The sequence below is a fragment of the Acinonyx jubatus genome, chromosome A3, assembly GCF_027475565.1.
Source record: "Acinonyx jubatus isolate Ajub_Pintada_27869175 chromosome A3, VMU_Ajub_asm_v1.0, whole genome shotgun sequence".
Classification (NCBI taxonomy): domain Eukaryota; kingdom Metazoa; phylum Chordata; class Mammalia; order Carnivora; family Felidae; genus Acinonyx; species Acinonyx jubatus.
The window spans coordinates 86,658,756-86,681,185 of record NC_069388.1 but is presented as its reverse complement, the minus strand read 5'-3'; the positions used below and the strand labels follow the sequence as shown (position 1 = coordinate 86,681,185).

The following is a 22,430-nucleotide window of genomic DNA, read 5'->3' as shown; positions in this document are numbered from 1 at the left end:
TACTCTTCCTGTACCCTATGAGCAAATGGTGCCTGTCACAGTCATTGAAGAGTATACAAATATTCCAGTTCTTCTCTTTCTAGGCACCTGAGAAGATTGCACTTCCTTGCCTCTTTGGAAAGTAGTCTTGTTTCAGCCAATAAAATGTAGGCAGAGACAATATGTGTCACTTCTGAGCAATGCACCTAGAATGTGAGTACAAAAGTCTGTTGTTGAAAGCTACAGAAATTTTGGAGTCCATAACCTAGCCCAAGCTGACCAGTACAGAAACAATGCATGATTCATCACATTCTCTCCTAACTGCCACAGTGACACTAAAAGCACACAGAACTGTTGGACCCTCCATCAGCACAGCCCATGGGTTACTATGAGAGCAGAACCACCTTTTAACATATAGTATGAGAATTAAACTTTCACTATATAAACTTCCAAAGATGTGGGGGCTATTTGTTACCCCAGCATAACCCAGCCTATTCAAACACTTGTCTTTAGATGCTCTACATATGTATCTGTCTTATGATTTTGATTGACATTCTCATATTTATAATATTCTGTTTGTCATTGCTAAATCCAGTATCATTGCTCCCATTGTCAATACCACCATCTTACTATCATGAAATCCACCATCTTGGCCATAGTCACTCCAGCATCCCCACCACTGTCAAATCCATCATCACCGCCAACATTCCCACCATTATCACCACTATCACTTCCACCTTCATTGCTCTAATTACCAATGCCATCCACATTACTATCACTTCCGCTTGTCTGATTCCCATTACTGCCATCAACCCCACTAATACCATGTTTCTCATCATGCCACTGTCACCACCATATCACCTCTACTATCATTGCTAATACCCCCTTCTCTAACATCTCCATCTTCACAGCCGCTATCACCTCTATCATCATGAATAGTCGCCTTCATCATCCCGCTAGAATTATTTGCACCATTACTTCCAATACCATCGTCAACATCACTTCCCCTATCGCTAGCCCCATCACTGCATCTATCACTTCTCTAGTCACTCCCTCTGTTATGCTTATTATAAATCCCCATTGTCATGCCTCTTCCTCATCTCTATCAGCGCCATCATCACACTGTCACCTCCAGCTTCACTGCTATCATCACTGTTGGTTTCTAGAAGATACTCACAGCTCTCCCCTCCCTCATTGCTCTACATTCAAGGAGGAGCACTGCAATAGTTACTCAGGTCTAAGAATATCTTATAGTGCACTGTGTTAGTTAAGGAGATAGAGTGCCAGACTGAACATCTAGCCCACATGGGTGCAGTATGAGGGCTAGGGCTTGCTCCCCCAGGGAGAAGGCCCAATCATCTCTCCTTATTTTTGGCTTGAACTTTTTCTCCCCATTCCTCTCTCATTCTTCCATGTGGCAGCCACATGGTCCTGGAAAGGCTTGAGAAATCAGAGTAAATGCAAGATGTTTCTGTGTTTCTTGCTCTCCCTTTTGTGGCTTTCTGGTGAATGTGGACACATCCAAGACTTGGGTTTGGACCTAGAGGCAGTAGATGGAACAGGTCTTTCAGCTGATTTTGGTTCTGAGCCATTTGGACTGACTTATTCGGTCAAGAAGTTCTCCACATAATCTAGCATGGCTCACTAGAGTTCTCATTTTTATATTCTATTTAAATCTTTATTTTTTTAATCAAAGTAATACATGTACATATTTTTGAAAGTAAAATGTTCTACAAGGTTTATAATGAAAACCATAAGACTTCTCCAATCCTGCTCACTTTTGAGTCCTCCTTTCCTGAGGCAAGCACTTTGAATTGTTTTAACTCTTTCCTCTAGGATTTATTTCCATATTTCTATATGACATGGTAATACTGATATTTCTTATATTTTTCAGTATTAGGTTTTATCTATTGACCATCTACTTATGGAAGATGAATATTCAGCTTTCTTACACCATCTCTCTTTCTCTCTCTAACACACACACACACACACACACACACACAATATTGCTATTTGTTACAGTATTATTCAGGATTTGCATTACTATCACTATATAACTATCACAATTAAACTACTTTTCCTTTCTTATACAGCTGTTTGTTTTCTCTTGGAAATAATAATTATCTTGATTTGCGATTTGCTTAATTTTCCATGTATCATTTGCTAATTTATCTCCAAGGTTTCTGTCAGTTTCATTTTCTTCTTGGAGACCTCCCTCCTGGAGTCCTACATCCTCATGGCTAACATGGACTGACCATTCTCTACATATTTTATATGACTGTCATCCTGACACTTTCCTTCATCATTTTCAAACTTCCCTTTGTCTCTATCCTGATCATGGGATCTTTTGTCTCCTTCTTCTCCCTTGGTTTACTGCCCAATTAAGGTGGATAACATTCCCCAAGATCCTCCTGGAAAATTCTGTGTAGGAGGTAAATTTGTAAGACCATTCGTGTCCAAAGGTATCTTTATTTTTATTGCTGTGCTCAATTACTAGTTTGTCTGGATATAGAGCTCTGTGGAAATCACTTCCCTCAGGATTTAGACACATCGTTCATTTTCTTCTACCTTACATGGTAGTTGTAGAGATCTGTGATACAATTCTAATTCACAATAATTTGTAAATAAACTTCTTTCCCCTCTCTGAAAACTTTTAAAGTTTTGGGTGACTTTGGGGTGAGTTGTTTTTGTTTTTAAATTCAGTTTGCCATATACTCATAGAAAAAAATTGATCTGTAAATTTATGTTCTGTAGTTCTAGGAAATTTTCCTCCTTTTTAAATTTCTCTCTAGGACCAAATTTTTAGATGCTGCTCTTAGACTGACCATCTAACTTTTTCTGTCAATTTCCATTTCTTTGGTCTACTTTTGGGGACTTTGTCCTGACTTTATGTTATATTCCAACTCTTCTTTTGATTTTTTTAATGGAATAAGGATGTTATATTTGTATGTCCAAGGACTTCCTTTCTTCTGCTCCTTTTTGAAAAAATCACCTCTAGTTCTCATTAAAAGAAGGCATAACCTTCTTTTATCATTTTAAAAATGTTAATCATAGTTTCTGTGCTTTTCTTCTTCACTGTTTTTTTTTATATATTCCCTTTTCCTCTTCGTTGGGTTTGGATGTCTGCCTTTCATGTTGAAGGCCCTCCTCAAATATCAAGTAATTCTTAGCTGTCCATTCATATTGATATGTGAAGCACTGCAGTTCTGATTGGAAGTGGTGGAAGGAGAAGAGAGAAAGTTGTTGACATGTGGGCCTTACCAAAGGGTAATTGAGTGGGACTTGCAGATTCACAGGGAGACCAAATATCAAAACCGGTAGGTCTTTTCTCTGGGGAAAATCAGTTACCCTGGGAGACTTTCCTCCAATATCTTGCCTATGTGGTGTTAACCTGGCTTACACTTTTCTGGGGACTGATGAGGAAGAGAGCTGAGAGCCTCATCTTTCAGGGAACAGGTTTACCTTTAATCCGTAATTTTAGAATGGCTCCTCTCTCCTCCCGTGGCTGTGCCTGGTGCTCCTACATCCAGAACTTTTCAGGCTCAACATCTCAGAGCATAAATCTTCTGTCTTCTACCAGCATGGAAGGGGATGATTACCTGGATGCATAGGGTAGAGGAATGAATCTGGAATGGGGAGGTTCTTACTGCTTTTTTTTTTTTTAACTTGTAACCAATCCTCCCATTTTCCACCCTCATTCTGAACCTCTGCCTTTGGAAGTAACTGATGCCTCCAATTCCCAGACTTTTCTGGGAATCTGTGGCTAAAAATGTTTTGCTACCTATTGGTTCTTGCCATCTACCCCCACAACCTTGTGGGCTTGAGTTTCAGTTTTCTGTGGTCTGCTAAGTCAGGTACCACACATCCATACACTTTCTGATTCCCAAATTCTTGATTTCTCTTGTCTGCTGCTATTCCCTCTCCCATTCTCTCTTTCCCTGTGGGTTTATGCCTTTCTTTTTTAAAAAAGCCCATTAATGCCATGTTAGTGGGGCTTCTGGAAATAGCCAAGATAAACATGTGTATTCAATCAGCAATGATTAAGAAGTCTAATGTTTTCTATTGCAGTTTAGGGCCAGTGTAACAGTTAATCATAAAGCATTCTTCCACCTTGCTTTGCCTGCCCCCTCTGTGCCTTTCTCCTTGAGTGGATAACTGTTGAAGGTAATCCTGATCACAGAGCACCATATCTCACCATGACTCCAAATCAAATGAAACAATCATCCCAAACCACACAAACATCATCACCTCTAACATAGGCTTTATAACCACCATCACCATCACTATTAGCCTCATCCCTGGCATTTTCCTCACATTTACTTCATTGTAGCCTATACTACCGTCTCCACCACTACACTCATAATCACCTTAACAACATTCTCCATTACCTACTCCATAGCATCCATCACCACTGTAATTTCTGACACCATCTCCACTCCCTCCGCCATCATCTCATCATGACTACCATCAACTCCACTGTCACCGCTGCCATAATTTTCCCCAAAACTTCTACCATCTTCTCCAACATTATCACCTGTAGAATATTTTTAACTATATATTGAATATATTCTTCCAGATGAATTGTAATAGTGATTTTCAGTAATGTGGGGGAAGGAGTGATTTCTACCTTAGAACACACAGCATCCTTCTTTTGACAAAGAGAGGGGTAGAAAAGAACCTAGTGGTTTCTCCAGCTTAAACCACCTACATGGGAAGAGGGAGGGGGAGAGGGAACATTCATAGAGCCCTTTCTAGGTAATAGGCATCCTACTAGGCACATTAGTTAGCATATTTTCTCCAGTAAGAATCATTGCTCCAGTTTTACAAGGAGGAAACTGAGATTCCCAGATGCTAAATAACATACTCAAGGCCACACAATTAATAAGTGGTGGAGCCAAGATTCCAACCCTGTGTGACTTCAAAGTCCATATTCTTTCCATTACACTATGCTGGCAAGAAATCTCAGGAGCTTGGTTTAAGCACAATGGGTTATGACTCTGAGCAAAGAGAGCCATAGTCATGGTCCCTGATCCCAGGGAGACCTGATCTGATGAAGCAGAAAGAAGTCTCTCTCTCAAAAAGACTATTATCTGATGAAGAAGTTTCAATCCCAGACTCACAAAGTCTATGCCCTGTCTGAAGGCCTCACTCAAACAGTTCTTCACAGTGCCCAAGGCTGCCACCTCTCCCTGACCTTGAGTTCCCAGAGGGAGAGGGAGGGAGTGTGGACATCCAGTCCTGGGAATGCCTGGGGTTGAGAGAGCTGAGTTATTTTGGGATTGTTTACATTTGGAATCTTCCTGATCTTTGGTCCCAGAAAAACACCCACATGTTGGAAACTCTTCGGAGTTATTCACTGTTGGGGTTTTTCTTCATCTCCTTCAGCTTTTTCTTCTTCTTGGATGGAAAAAAAATCTGCTAGTGATTAGTCACAACCTGTGAGGCTCAGCTTTTGACAGCCCCACTGAGAAGAGAGAGACAAAGAGGCTCAGAGAGAGGCCCATGGGCAGATGCTGCTGGGAAGGAAATGTGGTTCACAGCATTGACCTCCCGGGATGAGGGATGGTCCATTTGCCTCTCTCTGCCAAGGGACAATCACTCCCCAGACCATGATTGTTCCATTCCAAGCCTTCATCCCAATTTCACTGGGGAGCACAGGCCAGAGCATGCATTAGAAAGGGCCCAGGGGGTCAGGACCTGGGCAAGAAGGCTGAAAGAGAGGAAGAAGAAGCAGGTGCCAGGCACAAAGGATGCCCGCCTCTTAGGCTCCCTCTGGCCACATTCTCCAACACAACCCAGAATGCCCCATTTCAGATGGAAGTATAAACTGACAATTCCATACCTCCTTGGACAGCCATTTGATCTCTGACAGGTTTTAATACATCTTAGGGCTCCTGGAAATCCCAGGGTGTGAGAGGGCCTTCTGCTTTTTTGCAAGAAGGTCGGGTGGGGCTGAGCACTGTCCACAGAGGCCAGGACAAAGGGAGATTGTTTGAGCTGAAGAATTAAGGCCTGGAAGTCAGATCTGGATCCAATTTTAAAATCTAAGGATTGTGAAACATGATGGGGAGGGGGTAATAAAGGGAATTTGGGAAATCTCCCTTGGTGTAGGTCTTTTTAAAGAGGTTTCAAGGCAACAAAGGGAAAATCAATTAATACAATAAGCAATAATACGGCAAGATGGCTTAATGTCAGGGGAATGGCAGAGCCAACCCTAAGGTGTACGGGACCCCAGGAAATTTGTTTTTTGCCAGGCTTCTGTCTACATAAACAATTTGAGTCATTCAAAGTCAGCATGTCAGCACCATTCTGAAAGCCCAGTCTCGTGTGATCCCACATAAAAAATACTTCGCCAGCCAGGGGAGCAATCCACTTGCCAGACTGCCTGCCTGGAATTGAGTGTGGCTATGAGGCCTCAGGATGGCTACATAGGTATGAGTCTTATTGCCTCTTGGAGCATCTGGCCGACCTCACACATGGGATAAAAGGTTGGAGGGCACTTGAAAGAGGATAAAGAGGGAATGGGGCTCACATACATCTCAGTCCAAGCTCAAAGTGACCCACTCAGAGGGCACTGCCAGCCTTGGTCAGTTCTAAACACAGAAGGGGACCTCAAATACCTCAAGAAAAGGACTGCAAGGCATAGGGCCCTTCATGCCCAAGCCTTAGGACGGTATAGGGACTGAAGGCAGTAACCTCTCAGCAGGGCACCTCCTAACTCTACAGTAAGGAGTGCTAAGGGGCAGACAGCAACACCTGGTTTTTATTCTTAGCTTTGACTTTTACTGGCTGTGTGACCTTTACTGGCTCTGTTCCTCTCTGCACCTCTGGTTCCTCATTCAGTGTCACAATGCCTACCTCAAAGAGCTGTTGTGAAGAGTAACAGCCCAGTGCTCTGGTCCTTTCTCTGCCTGGGTGGACTTGCCCACGGGCAGTATGGTCCAGGTCTAGAATCTTGCCCCTTGCCTTCCAGGGTCTCCAGGCTGGGGGTGTGCTAGCCAATACCACTTCTCCTTGCCTCCAATGCTGGTCCTGGGGTCAGAGTTCTGCTTCTCTGGAGGGGTCTCTAAGGCCAGGCCCTCTGGGGGAGGGCAGAGGGCCAATCCAAAACAGGCAATTGAGGCCAGCAGGGTTCAAGAGACAAGCCTGACAGCAGGGGGAGGAAGGTCCACTCTGGGTCACCTAAGTGAGATTCTAGAGGATGTCATACCTTTAGAAATGCTGCCTTCTTGGACTGAAGGGGACAAAGAGGATGAAATAAGAGAAGGAAGTATGACAATGAAACCAAAGACTGAAGAGACAAAGCCATGAGCCAAGGAAAAGGACAGCATTCATCTTGGAAGAGGGAAGGAAACTGATTCTTGCCTGTGGGGGCAATTGGGCAAGAGGTTGAGGAAGTTGCTGGGCTGGGAGTCATCCTGACCTTGTCACAGAAAAAGGAGGTGGCAGCTAAGCCCTCAAAGAAAACTATTCAAGCCTCCCTCTTGATTCAGCCCTAGATGTGACTGAATCTTGGTGGCTTCCCAGTACAAGTCTACATTCTCATCCACGAAGCAGCCAGAAACTGGGGGCCAGGTGGAGAGTGAGGGCCAGGACTTGAATAAGCCAAGCATGCCCCCCCAACTCCCTTTTTATCTCCTGATTACCCACCGCCCCCACCCCAATACTGCATGTAGGGGCCTCCTGGAAAATTCTTTCTGATGTCATCTCTGCTCTTGACTGTGGAACTGGACTTAGATGCCCTAGGGTTCTCAGCACGGTCAAGCCAAGCTAGAACAGTCCCCAGAAGTAAAGGCAAAGGAAGCTCTTAGCAACGACCCAGCAAGGGCTCCATAGAAACCTGTCATGAAGACACTCCATGTGGTTGCCATCCCCAGCACTCTATCCTGGCAGGTGGCTAGCCTAGCCATCCGCCCCCTCTCTTCACATTGCAGGGCTCTCTAAATCAGCCTGGGAGGCAGCCCCCTGGCCCAACCTCCACCTCCATTTGGAAATACCTCATTCCTCTACCTATGGCTACTTAAAAAAAAAATGTACTCTGCCAAAGAATTTTGTTTTCTCACTTGGAAATTTAAATGAAAGTCTTACCAAGATATAAAAAATCAATTCCATTTATAGTGGACATTCAATAACTCCAGAATGAGAGCTGAAGCTGCAGGTGCAATGTCAGACCTGCCAATGCAGCCCAACCTGGTAACAAAATATGGGACAGGGACTGGCCCCACCCTAAGAGGAGAAAGAGTTAAGTGCCTTCTGGGTCCAGAAACCTAGAATTGAGGGAGAAGGGGTCTCCGGGGCCTTAGTGGGGAGAAGTGGGGGAAAGTACTAAGAAAGCAGAGTAGATGGGGATGCCTGGATGGCTCAGTCGGTTGAGCGTCTGACTTTGGCTCAGGTTCGTGATCTCACAGTTCATGAGTTCCAGCCTCATGTCAGGCTCTCACTGCTGTCAGCCTGTCAGCACAGAGCCTGCTTCTGATCCTCTGCGCCCCGCCCCCCTCTCTGCCCCTCCCCCACTGCCACGCTCCCTCTCAAAAAATAAATAAAACGTTTTTAAAAATTAAAAAAAGAAAGAAAGAAAGAAAGAAAACAAGCAAACAAGCAGGGCAGACTAAAGAACTGCACCTGAGGGGAAGATTGAGGCCCAAAGCATGGGGACCACAGTCCAGGAGGCTGGCCCCACTCAGGCCAACCAATGCCCTTCTGCTCTAGATATCATTACCATTTACCATAACAATATCCCTTTAGATCTTTCTCATAACTAACATCTCCAGGGAGGGATGTTGTGCATTATTTCTGTCATTCTACAGATGGAAAAGCTGAGGTAAAGCGACGACATTTGTATTCTTTCCTTGCTGATACCCTTCTTCATAGGCAGGAGCCCGATGAGGAAGCCAGGGAGCAGCATGGAGCCACTGATCCTGGCCCTGCATTTTGATAGAGCCCTGTTCCTGTTTCTCATCTCCCTGTGTGGGGTGAAGAGGAGACAAAGCTGCCCCAACCAGGTCATAGACGATAGCTCTCAACAGGACAGGAGGGGGCACTGGTCACCAGGAAGTAGCCTAACCTTCTTGACCAGGTGCCCTCACCCACACTCACCAGTCTAACTGCCTGGACCAGGGCCTCTGGCTGGGACGGGTTGTGCGAGAGAACCGGCCTCTCGAGAATCAACCCTCACTCTGTCAGAGAAAGATTTAGCCTCATCTCAAATACCTGTGCTCAAATGTGCCAACTCCATTCTGCTTAGGCCACTCTGTGATGGAACTGAGACTGGGCCCAGCCTCCACCATCAGACTGGGAGCTCCCTAAAGACAAATTCTGGATCTTTCTCCCCTCCACTTTTACATGTTTAGTCCCAAGACTATTTCTTGCTTATTCTTTGCTTGTTAATACCCTATCACCCCTGCAAAAAAATGCATTTGATGGTTGATACTTTCCCCTCCCAGATACCCACCTGTCTAACTTGGATTTCCCTTCATAGACTGACAGAGATCCATGCTATGTGTTTGCCATTCGACGAGTGGGTCTGAGTGTCCTCATTTCCCAGACGGAGAAAGCAAGTCTCAAAAGGTTGGGTGACTAGCCTGTCAGGACGCAGTCAGTCCTGGACCTCTGGCCTTCCAGCCTGCAGTCCTTTCCCCAGACAACCTCACCATAGCCTCCTGGTGTTCACCCCAAGTAAAATCCAGGAGCCGGCACAGGAACTGGGACAAAGAGGAGGAGGACACTGGGGCCGAGGCCTTGACCCCAAGTTCCTATTTATAATCCTTGTTCCGGAGACGGCCACTTAAACACACATTCCTGATAACTGAATAATCTTTGGCACCAAGCAAAAAATAGCCTGTGGCCCAGACCACAATTGCACAGCTGGAGCGGGGTGAGCAGGGGCGACACAGGGCCCCAATGGTGCGGGACAGGCTTCTGAGGGGGGAGAGGGGTGGCAGGCGGGGCTGGGGTTGGGACAAGTGAGTGGAACTGCAAATATAGCAGTTAAATATAGCCTTGCCGACCTGGACATGGTGCCAGCCTCCTCTACAGAGAACGTTTCCCAAATCGGCTTGGGTCTCCTTTTCCCAAAGGAAATGAGAGCTAGAGACTTGAAGGGAGGAGCAGGAGGGATCTTGTTGGCGATGGAGCCCAAGGCTCTGGAGCAGTTTCCAAACAAACTGCAAACCAAGAAAAGTAGCTCTGCTGGCATCTTCGGGAACTGCCAGTCTGATGGTAGAGGCATGGCTGTGCCCTGAGGCAGATAACAGAGGACATCTCATTCCCCAAACCAGCTGATCAAGACCCCATGCATCTTCCAATTCCAGGAGGACTGATGCTGAGGCCTCTTCTCCAAGAAAGCTCAGGCCAACGCAGAAATGTAAGTGAGAGACATGGAAAATTGTGGAGTCCAGAATCCTGAGGGATCTCTGAAGCAAGCAGGAGGGGCCTGACCCAGGCAAGGGCCCCAGAGAAAGCAGCCACGGCCCCTCCCTCCCTCACCTAGCCAGCCCCAGAATGAGCCAAGGTGCTGCTTGAGCTAACACTCTTGACAAACTTTGCTCTGCTCTTAACTGTTTCCTCTCAGGACCCTTCAGCTGCTCCTTTGGGGCACAAGCTCAGTTCTGAGTTCTAAATTTTGGAAAGTCTGTGTGCCCCTTCTTCAGTAATGACTAAGACACATGACTGCAGGCCTCAGGCTCTCCTGCTTACGTGGAGGCATCCCCTGTATTCTGAGGCCATTCTAGGCAGGGCTCACTCACAGTTGGGGAGAAGTGTCCTCACTTATCTGCTCACCATAAGCCATCTGAAGAAGTCTCACTCCAGCTTCTGCTGCCACTGTCCCTTGAGAACCCCCTCCATGCCCAGGTGTCTCCAAGCTCTCAAGGTTGCCACGCCTACGGAATGTCAAAGTACTGCTTTCTGTCCCATCCTCCCTGGGCGAGGGTCTGATTCATCATTTCTCATGAAGAAATGAAGAGAACAACATCCTCATCACCATTACTGTGCTTATGGGTCCTGAAGCATCACCGCCTGGGCCCAAACTTCCACAATGTCCAGTGGTTTCTCTCTATTGAGAGTATGATCCACACTTAGCACATTGTGCTTGCCCTTTCTTCAACAGCCTTCCAAGAGGAAGGTGTGGTCTTTTGAGAAGCAATGCCCCACTCCCCACTTGAGAAGGTGAGATGCCCAGGCCTCCCTCATTGTCCCTGACAGCCAGGGCCAGGTACTCAGCACAGCTCAGCAAGGAGCATGCCAAGAGCCACCCCTCAGCCTTCCCAGGCTATGGCTGTCAGTGGTTCTGCAATGTTGCAGGGGAAGGGGCCAGGCCACGCAGGTCCGGCGCCAACAACTCTGGGGTCCCAGCATAGTGACCCTGGCCCTTCATTCCACAAAGATGCCCCAAGAGCCACCATGTGCCAGGCGGTATGCCAGTTACTGAGAGCAGCAGAGGGAACAAGAGCCAGGAGTCGCCCTGGCAGCTGCTCACAACCAGGTGTGCCAAGAGCACTGATGGAGAGCAGCAGGAAGCCTAGCCAATGGCAGATAGGGATTGGGAAGGCCTCTGGAGGTCAGGGAGGAAGAGGAGGTGAAGGACTCTAGACAGTGAGCCTGTGTGTAAAAGGCCCTGAGGAGGGGAAAGGAGGCCACTTGAGGATGTGGAAGAAGGGCAATCTGGTGCTCAGAATGCAAGGGGAGAGAGAGGAGATTAGAAGGCAGGGTGAGATTAGAAGAGGGAGTGGGGGCCAGATCATGCCCTGGGGCCAGACTCTTTCTGAGAGCAACAAGAAGCCCCACAAGGGTTTTAAGCAGGGGCTGAGCTGATCTATTTATAGGTGAGAAGGATCCTTTGGGCACAGTATGGAGAGTAGGCCAGAAGGGCCTAGACAGAATGTGGGCAGACCAGTTAGGAAGCACTTGCAGATGTCCAGATGAGCAATGACGGTCACCTGAACTCAGGTAACAGAAGGAGGAGGTAGAGAGAGATAAGCAGTCCAGAGACGTATTTAAGAAATGGAAGCCATAAGGCATGGTGAATACTTGACGTGAGTAGGAGAGACAGAGAGAAGTAAAACATTCCCTCATTCAATCATTCATTCAACAGCAATGCCACGAGTTTCTAACACACGTGAAGTTCTTTGCTAGGCATTGGAGATACAGTAGTGAGCAAGACAATAAAGTCTCCTTGGAGATTTACATTCCAGTGACATGGGGACAATGTAAAATAAACACGTAAACAAATGCGAGATCATTTTAGGTAGTGATAAGTGCTATGAAGATAATAAAAAAAAAAAAAGGATAAATAATAAAGAGGGATTCAGGGAAAGGGCTTACCTTAGGTAGGGTGTTCTTTGAAGCCATTTCCAGAGGAGAGGATTGAAATGCCAAGGCTCAGAGTGGGGATGAGCTTGCAGTCTTTGAGCACAGAAGGAAGACTGAGGTGACCAGGGTGTAGTTTGAGAAGCTTGGGGAAAAGGAGATTAGAGGATTAGGCACATGCACATGTTCAATATGCACACACACACGCACATACACACACACACACACACACACATGCACAGGCACACACATGCCTCCCAGGATTGTGCAGAGTTGACTTGATACAGCACAGATTTGGGGAGAAGATAAAGAAAGGAAGAAAAGAAGGAAGAGAGAAGACAGAGAAGACATGAAAACCCATCACTGGGAGGTCATAAAACAAACACCGGCTCTCCACCGGAACCACCAACCAAATTTGCGTCACTGTGAAATTTTATGTAACTGGGATCATACTTTTAGTCTGTTTTATTTTTCACTATTATATTATAACTTTATAATCCAATGAAATGTGTTTACATAAGATATCAAAGACCTAAGGGTATATGCCATGGAGTTCCATACCAAAGAAAAGCTGAAGTAGCTGTGTTAATGTCAGACAAAAGAGATCTTAAGAAAAAGGCATTGCTATAGATAAGGTGATTCATTCACAATCATAACAGATTTAGTTCATCAGAAAGGCATAACTAGTTGAAATTCTATGCACCTAATAACAGAGCCTCAGAAATATGAATCCAAAAATTACCAGTACTTCAAAAAAAAAAACTGACAAATCCACAATCACAGTGGGAGATTTTAACACATTCTGTTAGTAATTGACACACTAAAAAGAAAAGAAAATATCAGGGCACAGAAATTTTGAAAAACAGGATTAACAAACTTTGCTTAATGCACATATGTAGGAAACAGGACTCAACAAGTGCAGAAGATACATTTTTTGTTTGAATACACTTCGAAGATTTCTATAAACAGACCTTATACTTGGTTCCAGGGTCAATCTCAACAAATGTAAAAGAATGAAATCATTGAACATGCTCCCTAATCCCAGTGCAATTAAACAAGAAAAGTGTAACAAAAAAAGATAACAGAAAAATCCCCTTATGTTTGGAAATCAGGAAACACATCTCTATATAACCCAAGTGTCAAAAATAAATCATCTGGAAACTAGGAAATATCTTAAACTCTCCAATAGTGAAAATATTATATAGAAAAGTTTGTGATGTAACCAAAACAGGAAGAGGGAAATTTACTGTATTAGATATATTTCAAAAGGCTGAAAAATAATGAGCTAAGTTAGAACAACACCAAAACAAACCCAGAAGATAATAAAAAGGAAATATCAAAAGTAAGAGCAGAGGGGCGTCTGGGTGGCTGGGTCCCTTAAGCCTCTGAGACTCTTGATTTCAGATCAGGCCATGATCTCACGTGGGGCTCCCTGCTGAGCTTGGAGCCTGCTTGGGATTCCCACCCCGACCCCCCTGCCCCTCCACCACTCATGTGTGTGTGCACCCTTTGTCTTCTCTCTCTAAAAATAAATAAATAAACATTAAAAAAAAGTGAGAGAAGAAAATGACGAAATAGAAAACAAACATATAATAGAGAGGTTCAACAGAGAAAAATTGAGTCCTTGAAAGAACTAATACAATTGACAAACCACTAATGAGAATGCCTGAGAGAAAGAGAGACAGAGAGACAAAATGAGAGAAGACCAGGCTAACCAACATCAGGATGAGAAAGTGGACGCCTCTGCAGACGCTACAAAGATTTGGAAGGACAAGAGACTGTGCTACAAAACAAAATGTATGAGAATAAAGTTGGATGCTGCTGTGGTGTCAAGCCAAATAAGAACCAAAATGACCTGTGGGGGCAGCAACCGCAGTGGTAGCCAGCCGCCTGTCTGCCCTCCCCCAGCCAGCTGTCCTCCTGGCCCCAGCCAGCCTGTTCCAGGTGGAAGCTTTTGCCTCTCTAGTCCTCAGAAGCTGAAGGGTCTCTGTGAACTTGACACAGACTTGAATCAACTCAATTTACCCAAGCCGGAGTATAAACCACACGCCCATTTGTTCTTCTGCAGCAGGGACTATCCCTTCCTAGTGCCTAGAATGCACCCTCCACTCCAGGATACCCTTTCCCAAGGTCAGGATGTGGAACGGAATAGCAGAGTAGTTAAGTACATAAGGTCAGGAGCCAGGCTGCCTGGGTTCAAATCCTAGCCCTATATTTTAACTTAAGCTCTCTGTGCTTAAATTTTCTCACTACAAATTTGGGATAATAGATTATTGTGAAGATTTGATGAACTAATACACGTAAAGAGGTTAAAACAGTGTCTGGCCTACATTAAACAGTCAATAAATATTCATCATAACAACTGCTACTACCTGAGAAGACAAAGTCTTACCCAGAAGATGCTTGGTGAATGTGGAACTCAAAAGGAGCTGTGGATTGGTTTGGAAGGAAATTTTGCTTTGCTCTAGGGAAGCCCAATAAAACATCTCAACTCTACAAGTGGACCCTCCTCTATTTTCTGAGCCTCTCTTCCCTGAACATGGCTGGAAAGCAGCAAGCTATTGTTTCCCTGATCTTTTTAATTCTGATCTCACCATTCCAACCCACCCGATCTCTTGTAAATGAGCTGAGCATCAATGAGTTAGGTCACAGTTGCTGTAGCTGTGAAATCAAAGGAGTTTCTTAATGCCCTGTACCTCAATTTCACATAAGTTTCACAAAATCATCTACATGGCTGGGTTGTTGTCCCTGTTATCTATTCCTGCGTAACACCACTTCAACCTTAATGGCTTAAAACAGGGGTCAGCAAACTATGGGCCCACTTTGTGGTTTTGTGCAGCTCACAGGCTTAGGATGGTCTCTTAGGTTTTTAAAGAGTTGCAAAATATATCAAAAGAATACTATTTCGTGACATGTTTAAATTATATGAAATTCAAACTTCAGTGTACATGAAGTTTTATTGGAACACAGCCACACCCGTCCATTTATGTGTTGCCTGTGACTCCTTTTGTGGGAAAACAGAGTTGAATAGTTGCAACAGAGACCTAAAGGCCCACAGAGCCCAAAATATTTACTATCTTGTCCTTTACAGAGGAAGTTTTCTAGTCTCTGGCTGAAAATATCAACTGTCATTTATTTCCCTCACAAATCTGCAATTTGAGCAGCACTCGGTAGGGATGGATTATCTCTGCTCCTTTCAGTGTCATATGAGGTGGCTCAAGACTGGGAGTGAGTCACCCAGGGGAGGAAACTGTCTGAAGCCCCGCTCACTCACCTGTCTGGTGGTGGGTGGCAGCTTACAGCTGGGACCTCTGCTGGAACCGTTGGTCAGGTCACCTATGCGTGACCTCTCCGTGTGGCTGTCTGGCTCCCTCACTGCATGGTTCCAAAAGCAATGTCCCAAAGGTGCCTTTTCTCTTGGGCAGAGGAACAGCGTTGCAGAGGGTCACTGGTTGTTTCAGGGGATGAAGAATGGGCCTGGAAGGGATGAGGGTTGTCACCCAGCCATGCTGAAGGCCCACACACAGTCACGCACATCTGAAGAGCCCTCACCATGGGCCACGTTCCATGCCAAAGCCTGGCCTCCAGATGCCAAGCTCCGGTCAGGGCCACATCTGCCATGGTTCCCATAGGACCCCCCAGACTGCAGCCATGTGCAAGAGTCCTGTCAGTTGTGAGCTCAGGCCTTCCAGTTATAGGGACACATGGCCTGGCAGATCGGCTGCTCCCCAATGCCAGGCCTCAGCAAGGTATTCAGAACTCAGAGTTGCAAATGTCAAGACATTGTATGTGTCTCCATTGGATGAGGGACTGGGCAACCTTTCATCATTTAGGGCTTTGCAAGATCACAGTCTCATCCACATCAGTTACACTGTAGATAAACTGCTTCCCAGTCACACTCAGCCCTAATTCTGGTCACATCAGTGTGACCTCAGACTGACCACAACCGTGGCCACAGACCAACCCTGACTCAGACTGATTCCAACCCTAGCCAAGACCAACCTCTGACACTGGCCACAAAGCTGACCCTGTCCAAAGACTAATCCTGACCCTAGCTACAAAATTGACCCTGACCCTGAACCACAGACTGACCTCTGACCTTGGAATAGGGTTAGAGGAATGCACCAAACCATAGCACAGCCTCATGGGCCCAAAGGTGCACCAGTCTAGCTACACTTGAGTGACAGCCATGTGGGCCAGGAGCAAGAGGATCCGTCCTGAGCAAACCCAGGGCTACCTGCAGCAAACGGGTCCTGAGTGACTGCTCCCAGGCAAGGTGACTCAGAAGCACCTTCCAGAACATTTGAAAGGGCCAAGTAGTTGCCAAATACACCAGCTTTGCTTGGCCTCTGGACCTTTGCCCTGGAGTTCCCACCACCAAACAGGTTTTCTACACTTTTGCTAACTCTAATCCTGCTACATCCAGTGCCACCTGCCCGAGGAGGCTGGTCCTAATGGTCCACTTAGGTTTTCAAAGGTCTTTGCCCCGCATGATCCTGATAGGAAGTGTCCTCTAAGAGGGTCACTGAAGAATTTTTCTTTCCAACTTTTTAACTCAACACTAGAGACAGCACCTTCCACTTGTTTCCCCCAACACAATTCAATAGAGACCACTCTGCCATTATTTAAACACAATTTCACTATCTTCTTGTGTACCTTGTTGCCAGGGAGAAGTCTGGTGCCAATCTGATCGGGGTTTCCTTTTGTAGGTAATCTGTTCTCTTTCTTCCAATGAGTCAGGAGGAAAAGGCTAAGGGGCAGAAGGGGCAAAGAGTTCATCCCGTGGGACAATGGGGGTGTGGACAATGGGGTGGAGCCTGTTTGAGGGTGCCTTGGTCATGCTACCCCCCCCCCCGCCTCAACTACTGCACCTGTGCTCCAAGAACCACCTGCTCCTTCTTCTCCCGTATTCCTGAGCCTTGACTCCTTAAGAACTAGGGTGCTCTCCATTCACAGCTTCTACTCTCAGAGCTCTGCATTTCCGCTCTGTCATGGCAGAGGGCCAGTCCTCATTCCTGCAGGGCTGGCCAGGGGACACTGCACACACATGTGAGTATCTGCTATGCATATTTGTCTCCAAGCATGTGTGTATGAATGTGTGTGACTGTGTGTTTGTACATGTGCACATTTATGTGTGTACATATATATAGACACGGATGAGTGAGTACGTGTGAGGTACCTAGATGTAAGTGTGCCTGTGTTCAGTACGTGTGTGGGTGTGCGTGGATTATGTGGATATTGTGAATGTGTTATATATGGGATGTATCTACATGTGTGTTTGAGAATATGTTGGTCTTCCATCCCCAACCAGCAGTGTGCTTCTTGGGGGAGGCACCCTGCAGTGCCCCTCACCTGTGTTTCCTGCAAAGTCCTTGGACTGGATATGGCAAATTCCCAGCAAAGCTTCAGGGCGTGGGTCCAGTGGGACTGCATCCCAGGCCTCCCGAGTCTGTGGCCAGTAGCCCTGATAGAGCCAGAAACCTGTCAGCAATTCAGTGCCTATGGGTGGCCTGGAAGGAATAAGGCTACCAGGAGCCTTTGGGGGTGGGCTTTTGCCTCAAAATTGTTACCCCAACACCAAGTCCAAGTTCACGGGACAGTTGTTGCCAGCATATAGCACCTGCCACTAATGCTGCTCTTCTCCCCCCAAATCCTGCTCCCAGGCCCCGAATCCCAAGCCTGTCAGCAGGAAAAGCACTAGCTCCTGCTTTCCCACTCCACCACTAACTCCCAGATCCACCTGCCGCACTCCACATTCCATACGCACCCTTACAGAGAACGGGAAGAAGGAGACTGTGTGTCTTCCATCCCCAGGAAGTTCACATTTTCCACAGCCAGGATTCTGAGCAGGCCCGAGGGGGAAAACCAAAGAGCACCCTGAGAAAAGATCCCGCGCTTCAAGGTAAAACTTCAACCTCCATCTCAGCTCTGTCTGCCACCCATGAACCAAATCTGAGGTTTCAGAAACCTCTCCAGGTTCTGCTGCACCCTATAGCTGGGAAAGATTATTAGAGAGTGAATCACTTCATCTGTCTCTCAAGGCCTATCAGGAGTTTAGGAGCCCAGCACACAGGTTCACACTCTGACACACACTACCCTTCTGACCAGGTGGAGAGAGAAGCAGAAAGTGAAGCGTCCTGAGAAGAACGTGAGGCGCCATGGGAGGGGCGTGAGGCATCCTGGGAGGGGCGTGAGGCATCCTGGGAGGGGCATGAGGCACCCTGGGAGGGGCGTGAGGCATCCTGGGAGGGGCGTGAGGCATTCTGAGAGGAGGCTGTGATTTGGTTACATCCCAGCTGAACTGCTTATTAGCTTTAGGACCTCCGGCAAAGTTTTCTTTAGTTCAGCCTCCTTATATATGGTGACAAGTTAAAATCCAAATTGGAACACTCATAAGAGTGACGCTATTAATAATTGTACCCAGACAACAGGTATGAATCCCAACCATTCCAGGCAAATGGGGACATGTGATCACCCTACGACCTGCGATCACCCTGTGTCACCTACAGTAGTGATAATGAGGAGCAGGAGGGAAGAATTCCAAAGGGAAGAGCCCCTGCTAGATTTGCAGGCATTCCATCTGGCCACCAGCCAGGGGCTGAAGGTGAAGGGAGGGAGAAGGCAGTGGGAGGTCCCACCGCCTGGCAGCCCTTGTGCTCGGGGCCTCTTGCCCTGTCCCCGCCCCACTCACCTCCACATGCCCCGATTCTCCGACTGGAAGGCTGCGCTGATGCCTTTAGCAGCAGCCCAGGTTTATCTCCAGGGGAGTGCTAGGTTCAAAGATCAGATAAATTTTCTGGCAGACGTGGGACTGGTGGCCGACTGCCAGAGGTAGGAATGGCCCTGCTGGCGCGGGGTCAGCTGGGTTATTTTGACTCCTCGACATGGGGTGAGGGGCCTTGGGAAGGAGAAGTCTATAGTGTACAGGGAGAGAGACTCCTGTCTCTGATGAGCTGGACTTGGCTTTGCCTTCCAGCTTGGAATAGGAGAGGGAGAAGGAGGAACTGGGGCAAGGAGCTGGAAAAGGAAGGGGGAGAGGGAGTTGGGAAAAAGAAACCTGGAGAAGGACCTATTTTAAAAGTCACTCATTTGGTTCCAGCTCTCCCCCACCACACCCCAAAGCTCAGGCATCGGGCCATAGGGTGTGGTGACAAGGTGTGTGTGGTCTGTGACAGGAAACCCTTAGGCATCCAGGGTGGCTGGGGAGAGGCCAGGTAGGGAGGGGCTGGGCAGAGCCAAGCATAGGTCACCACAGCCTGTCCCCTGTCTCATCACCCTGAGAGTCCCTAGACCAGTGTCTTCAAACTTTTGATAGTGACACACTTTTTATGTATGCTGCAACCTAGAACACATAAAGATTCCCCCAAAATATTTGCCCTTATTAAGTCAATGCATCCTATATTTTCAATTCCACTTTTCAATTCCATTTTAAAATGCTGATTGTAAGTCAGGGCATTGTTTTCACAATCTACTATGGGTCATGACCTATGATTCTGAAAACCACTGCTCCAAACTAGTACTTTTCAAACTTTAATGACCCTACTTGTAAATTACCTGGGAGCTTGCCAAATGCAGATTCTGATTCAATTCGTCTGCAACCTGAGACTCTGCATTTCTAATAAGCTCCCAGGTGATATAATGTTGATCCTAAGATCCGGAGTAAGAGGCCCTGGATCACAACTTCCTGATCAGCACCAATTCTAGCAAAGGGTTTGGGGATCATGTATGCAAGATGAAAGGGGAAGGGGAAGGGTACCCACACTAAGGGTTGCCCACCACTCAGCAGCCTCCAGGCAAAGCTGCAACTGAAATGTAGCAAAGACATGATGGCATAGGATAGCAATGAACTGCCCTCCAGGGGCCCAGGCTGTCTGTACTGCTCTGATAGAGGAGCCAAGGGAGAGTACAGCTGCCAGTCAGCATTACCTAGGCCTTACAGGAAGGAAGGAAGGAAGGAAGGAAGGAAGGAAGGAAGGAAGGAAGGAAGGAAAGAAAAGGGAGGGAGGGAGGGAGGAAGGAAGGAAGGGCTGGAGGGAGGGAGGAAGGAAGGAAGGAAGGAAGGAAGAAGGGAGTGGGGGGAAGAAAAGAAAAGAAATTGTAGGGGCGCCTGGGTGGCTCAGTCAGTTAAGCCTCCAACTTCGGCTCAGGTCATGATCTCATGGTTCATGAGTTTGAGTCCTGCATCAGACTGTGCTGACAGCTCAGAGCCTGGAGCCTGCTTCGGATTCTGAGTCTCTCTCTCTCTCTCTCTCTCTCTCAAAAATAAACATTAGAAAAAAATTCTTAAAAAAAAAAGAAATTGTAGGTTTGGGGACCTCACTCAGCAATCTAGCAGGCAAGGTTGACAATGTCAAATTGGGATTACTCATCAGAAATCCAGCAGTAACCAAGAAGAGCTGCCTTGTTAATGTTCTATTATCTGGGTGCAACAGTAATGCTGACCTTGCCCATAGATACTTAGGTTAAAAAAGCTATGCAGCAATTGATTAGGGCAGTGGGTCCCAAATAGAGCTCTGCAAAACACTATCTCAAGAAGATCAACGAAAAATGAGTTCCAAGGTCAAATGTTTTTGGGAAACACAGCATGTTATCTCCTCCAGCCCAACTTAGAGTATCCTTGTTTACAGTGGAAGGCAATGATAAGACCTGCAGTCAAGAGCCCTGTTTAATGTGCTTGAATTCATCCTTTCTCACACAACCATGGAACTCTTATTCTCTTTAACCTATTGGTATGGACTGAACTGTGTCCCTTCAAAATTCCTATGGTGAAGCCTCCAATATGACTGTATTTGGAGATAGGGCCTTTAAGTACATAATTAAGGCTAAATGAAGTCATGAGAGTAGGGCCCTGATCCGATAGGATGGATGTTTTTATAAGCAGAGGAAGAGACACCAGAGCTCTCTCTTTCTCTCCATGTGCTTTCCCAGAGGAAAGGCCATGTGAGGACACAGTGAGAAGGCAGCCATCTGCAAGCCAGGAAGAGAGGTCTCACCAAAAACCAACCCTGACATCACCTTGATCTTGGACTTCTAGCCTCCAGAACTGTGAGAACATTTTGTGTTGTTGTTAGTACTCTGTATGGCAGTCCAAACAGACTAATATATCTATAAGCATACCATGGAATTTGCTTCAGGAAATCAGGATTAGATTTGTACTTTTCATGCTGTTGATCTTCTAGGAGACTTATAAGTTCATGTAGACAAGAGAGGGACTGTGATCACCATTTTGAAGTTAGGAAATGAAAGTCCACAAGCATAAAGTGAGTGGCCCAAAGTCACATAGCTGGGCAGAACTGGGTACATGGAATTCAAACTCACTGTGACTGACTCAGAAAACAAGTCCCCCACTGTCCAGCAGCTGTAGTCTACTGAGCATGGTATGATATTCCCACTCACAATAGATCATGGGCTGTCTCCCTAAACACAGACAATGTAGTAAGAAAAATTGATGTTGATCAAAGGTTTCCTGGAAAAGATGATTTTATAAGGGGTCACACAGCAGTCATATTGGAAATAGCCAAAATCAAAACTAGTAAGACCAGTTCATGGCATGAAGTTAAGTACTAGGCTGAGGACCAAATATGATCCTGGCTGGCAATAGAGAGCCAATGTAGGTTCTTGAGCAGCAGGGCATGACATCGTCTGAGTCAGTCTAGGTGTGTGGGATGGCTGGGAAGGAACCTGGATGTGGGAGGCCCAGGGGCCAGACCAGCAGTAGAGTGATGCTGCAGAGGTGGAATATAGAAGGAGTAGGGAGTTAACTTCAACATTCTCCCTGCTGAATGTCTTGCCTAGCATGGGGATATAGGGTCCTGGGGGCTGGATGGATTTTCCAGGGTTTGCCATGTAGAGCTGGTTCTGGAAGCCAGCTCTTCCCAGCCTCCTGCAGGGGAAACTGACAATGAGAGGTAGAGGGTGGACGGAAAAACTATTTAAGGTACTAACCACACATGCACGTGTGCACACACACACATGCACACACACACACACACACACCATGGATGGCTGTTGGGCAGGGAGGCTCTCTTTCTGCTCCCCTTCTTTGTTCCCCACATGTAAGTGAACCCTAGCTCACTGCTTTCATTTCCATGTTTCCTCCCAGACTAACTGGTTCAGCCCAGAATTGTCACCACATGAGGGAGGGC

General features: G+C 46.5%; 1 long non-coding RNA gene across 2 annotated transcripts in view; it reads right to left on the bottom strand.

The window, feature by feature from the left end:
* LOC128311228 (uncharacterized) overlaps positions 1-18,621 on the bottom strand; it is a 62,361-nt gene extending 43,740 nt beyond the window's left edge. Inside the window, exons 1-4 of one of the 2 annotated variants that reach the window (XR_008289403.1) lie at positions 18,391-18,621; positions 16,942-17,035; positions 15,560-15,762; positions 12,301-12,430 (exon numbers count right to left, since the gene is read on the bottom strand). This is a non-coding gene — a long non-coding RNA (uncharacterized LOC128311228). Of the gene's footprint in view, positions 1-12,300; positions 12,431-15,559; positions 15,763-16,941 lie in introns of both variants that reach the window. The other variant, XR_008289402.1, reaches the window with a different exon arrangement.
* Positions 18,622-22,430: the final 3,809 nt, after the last annotated feature.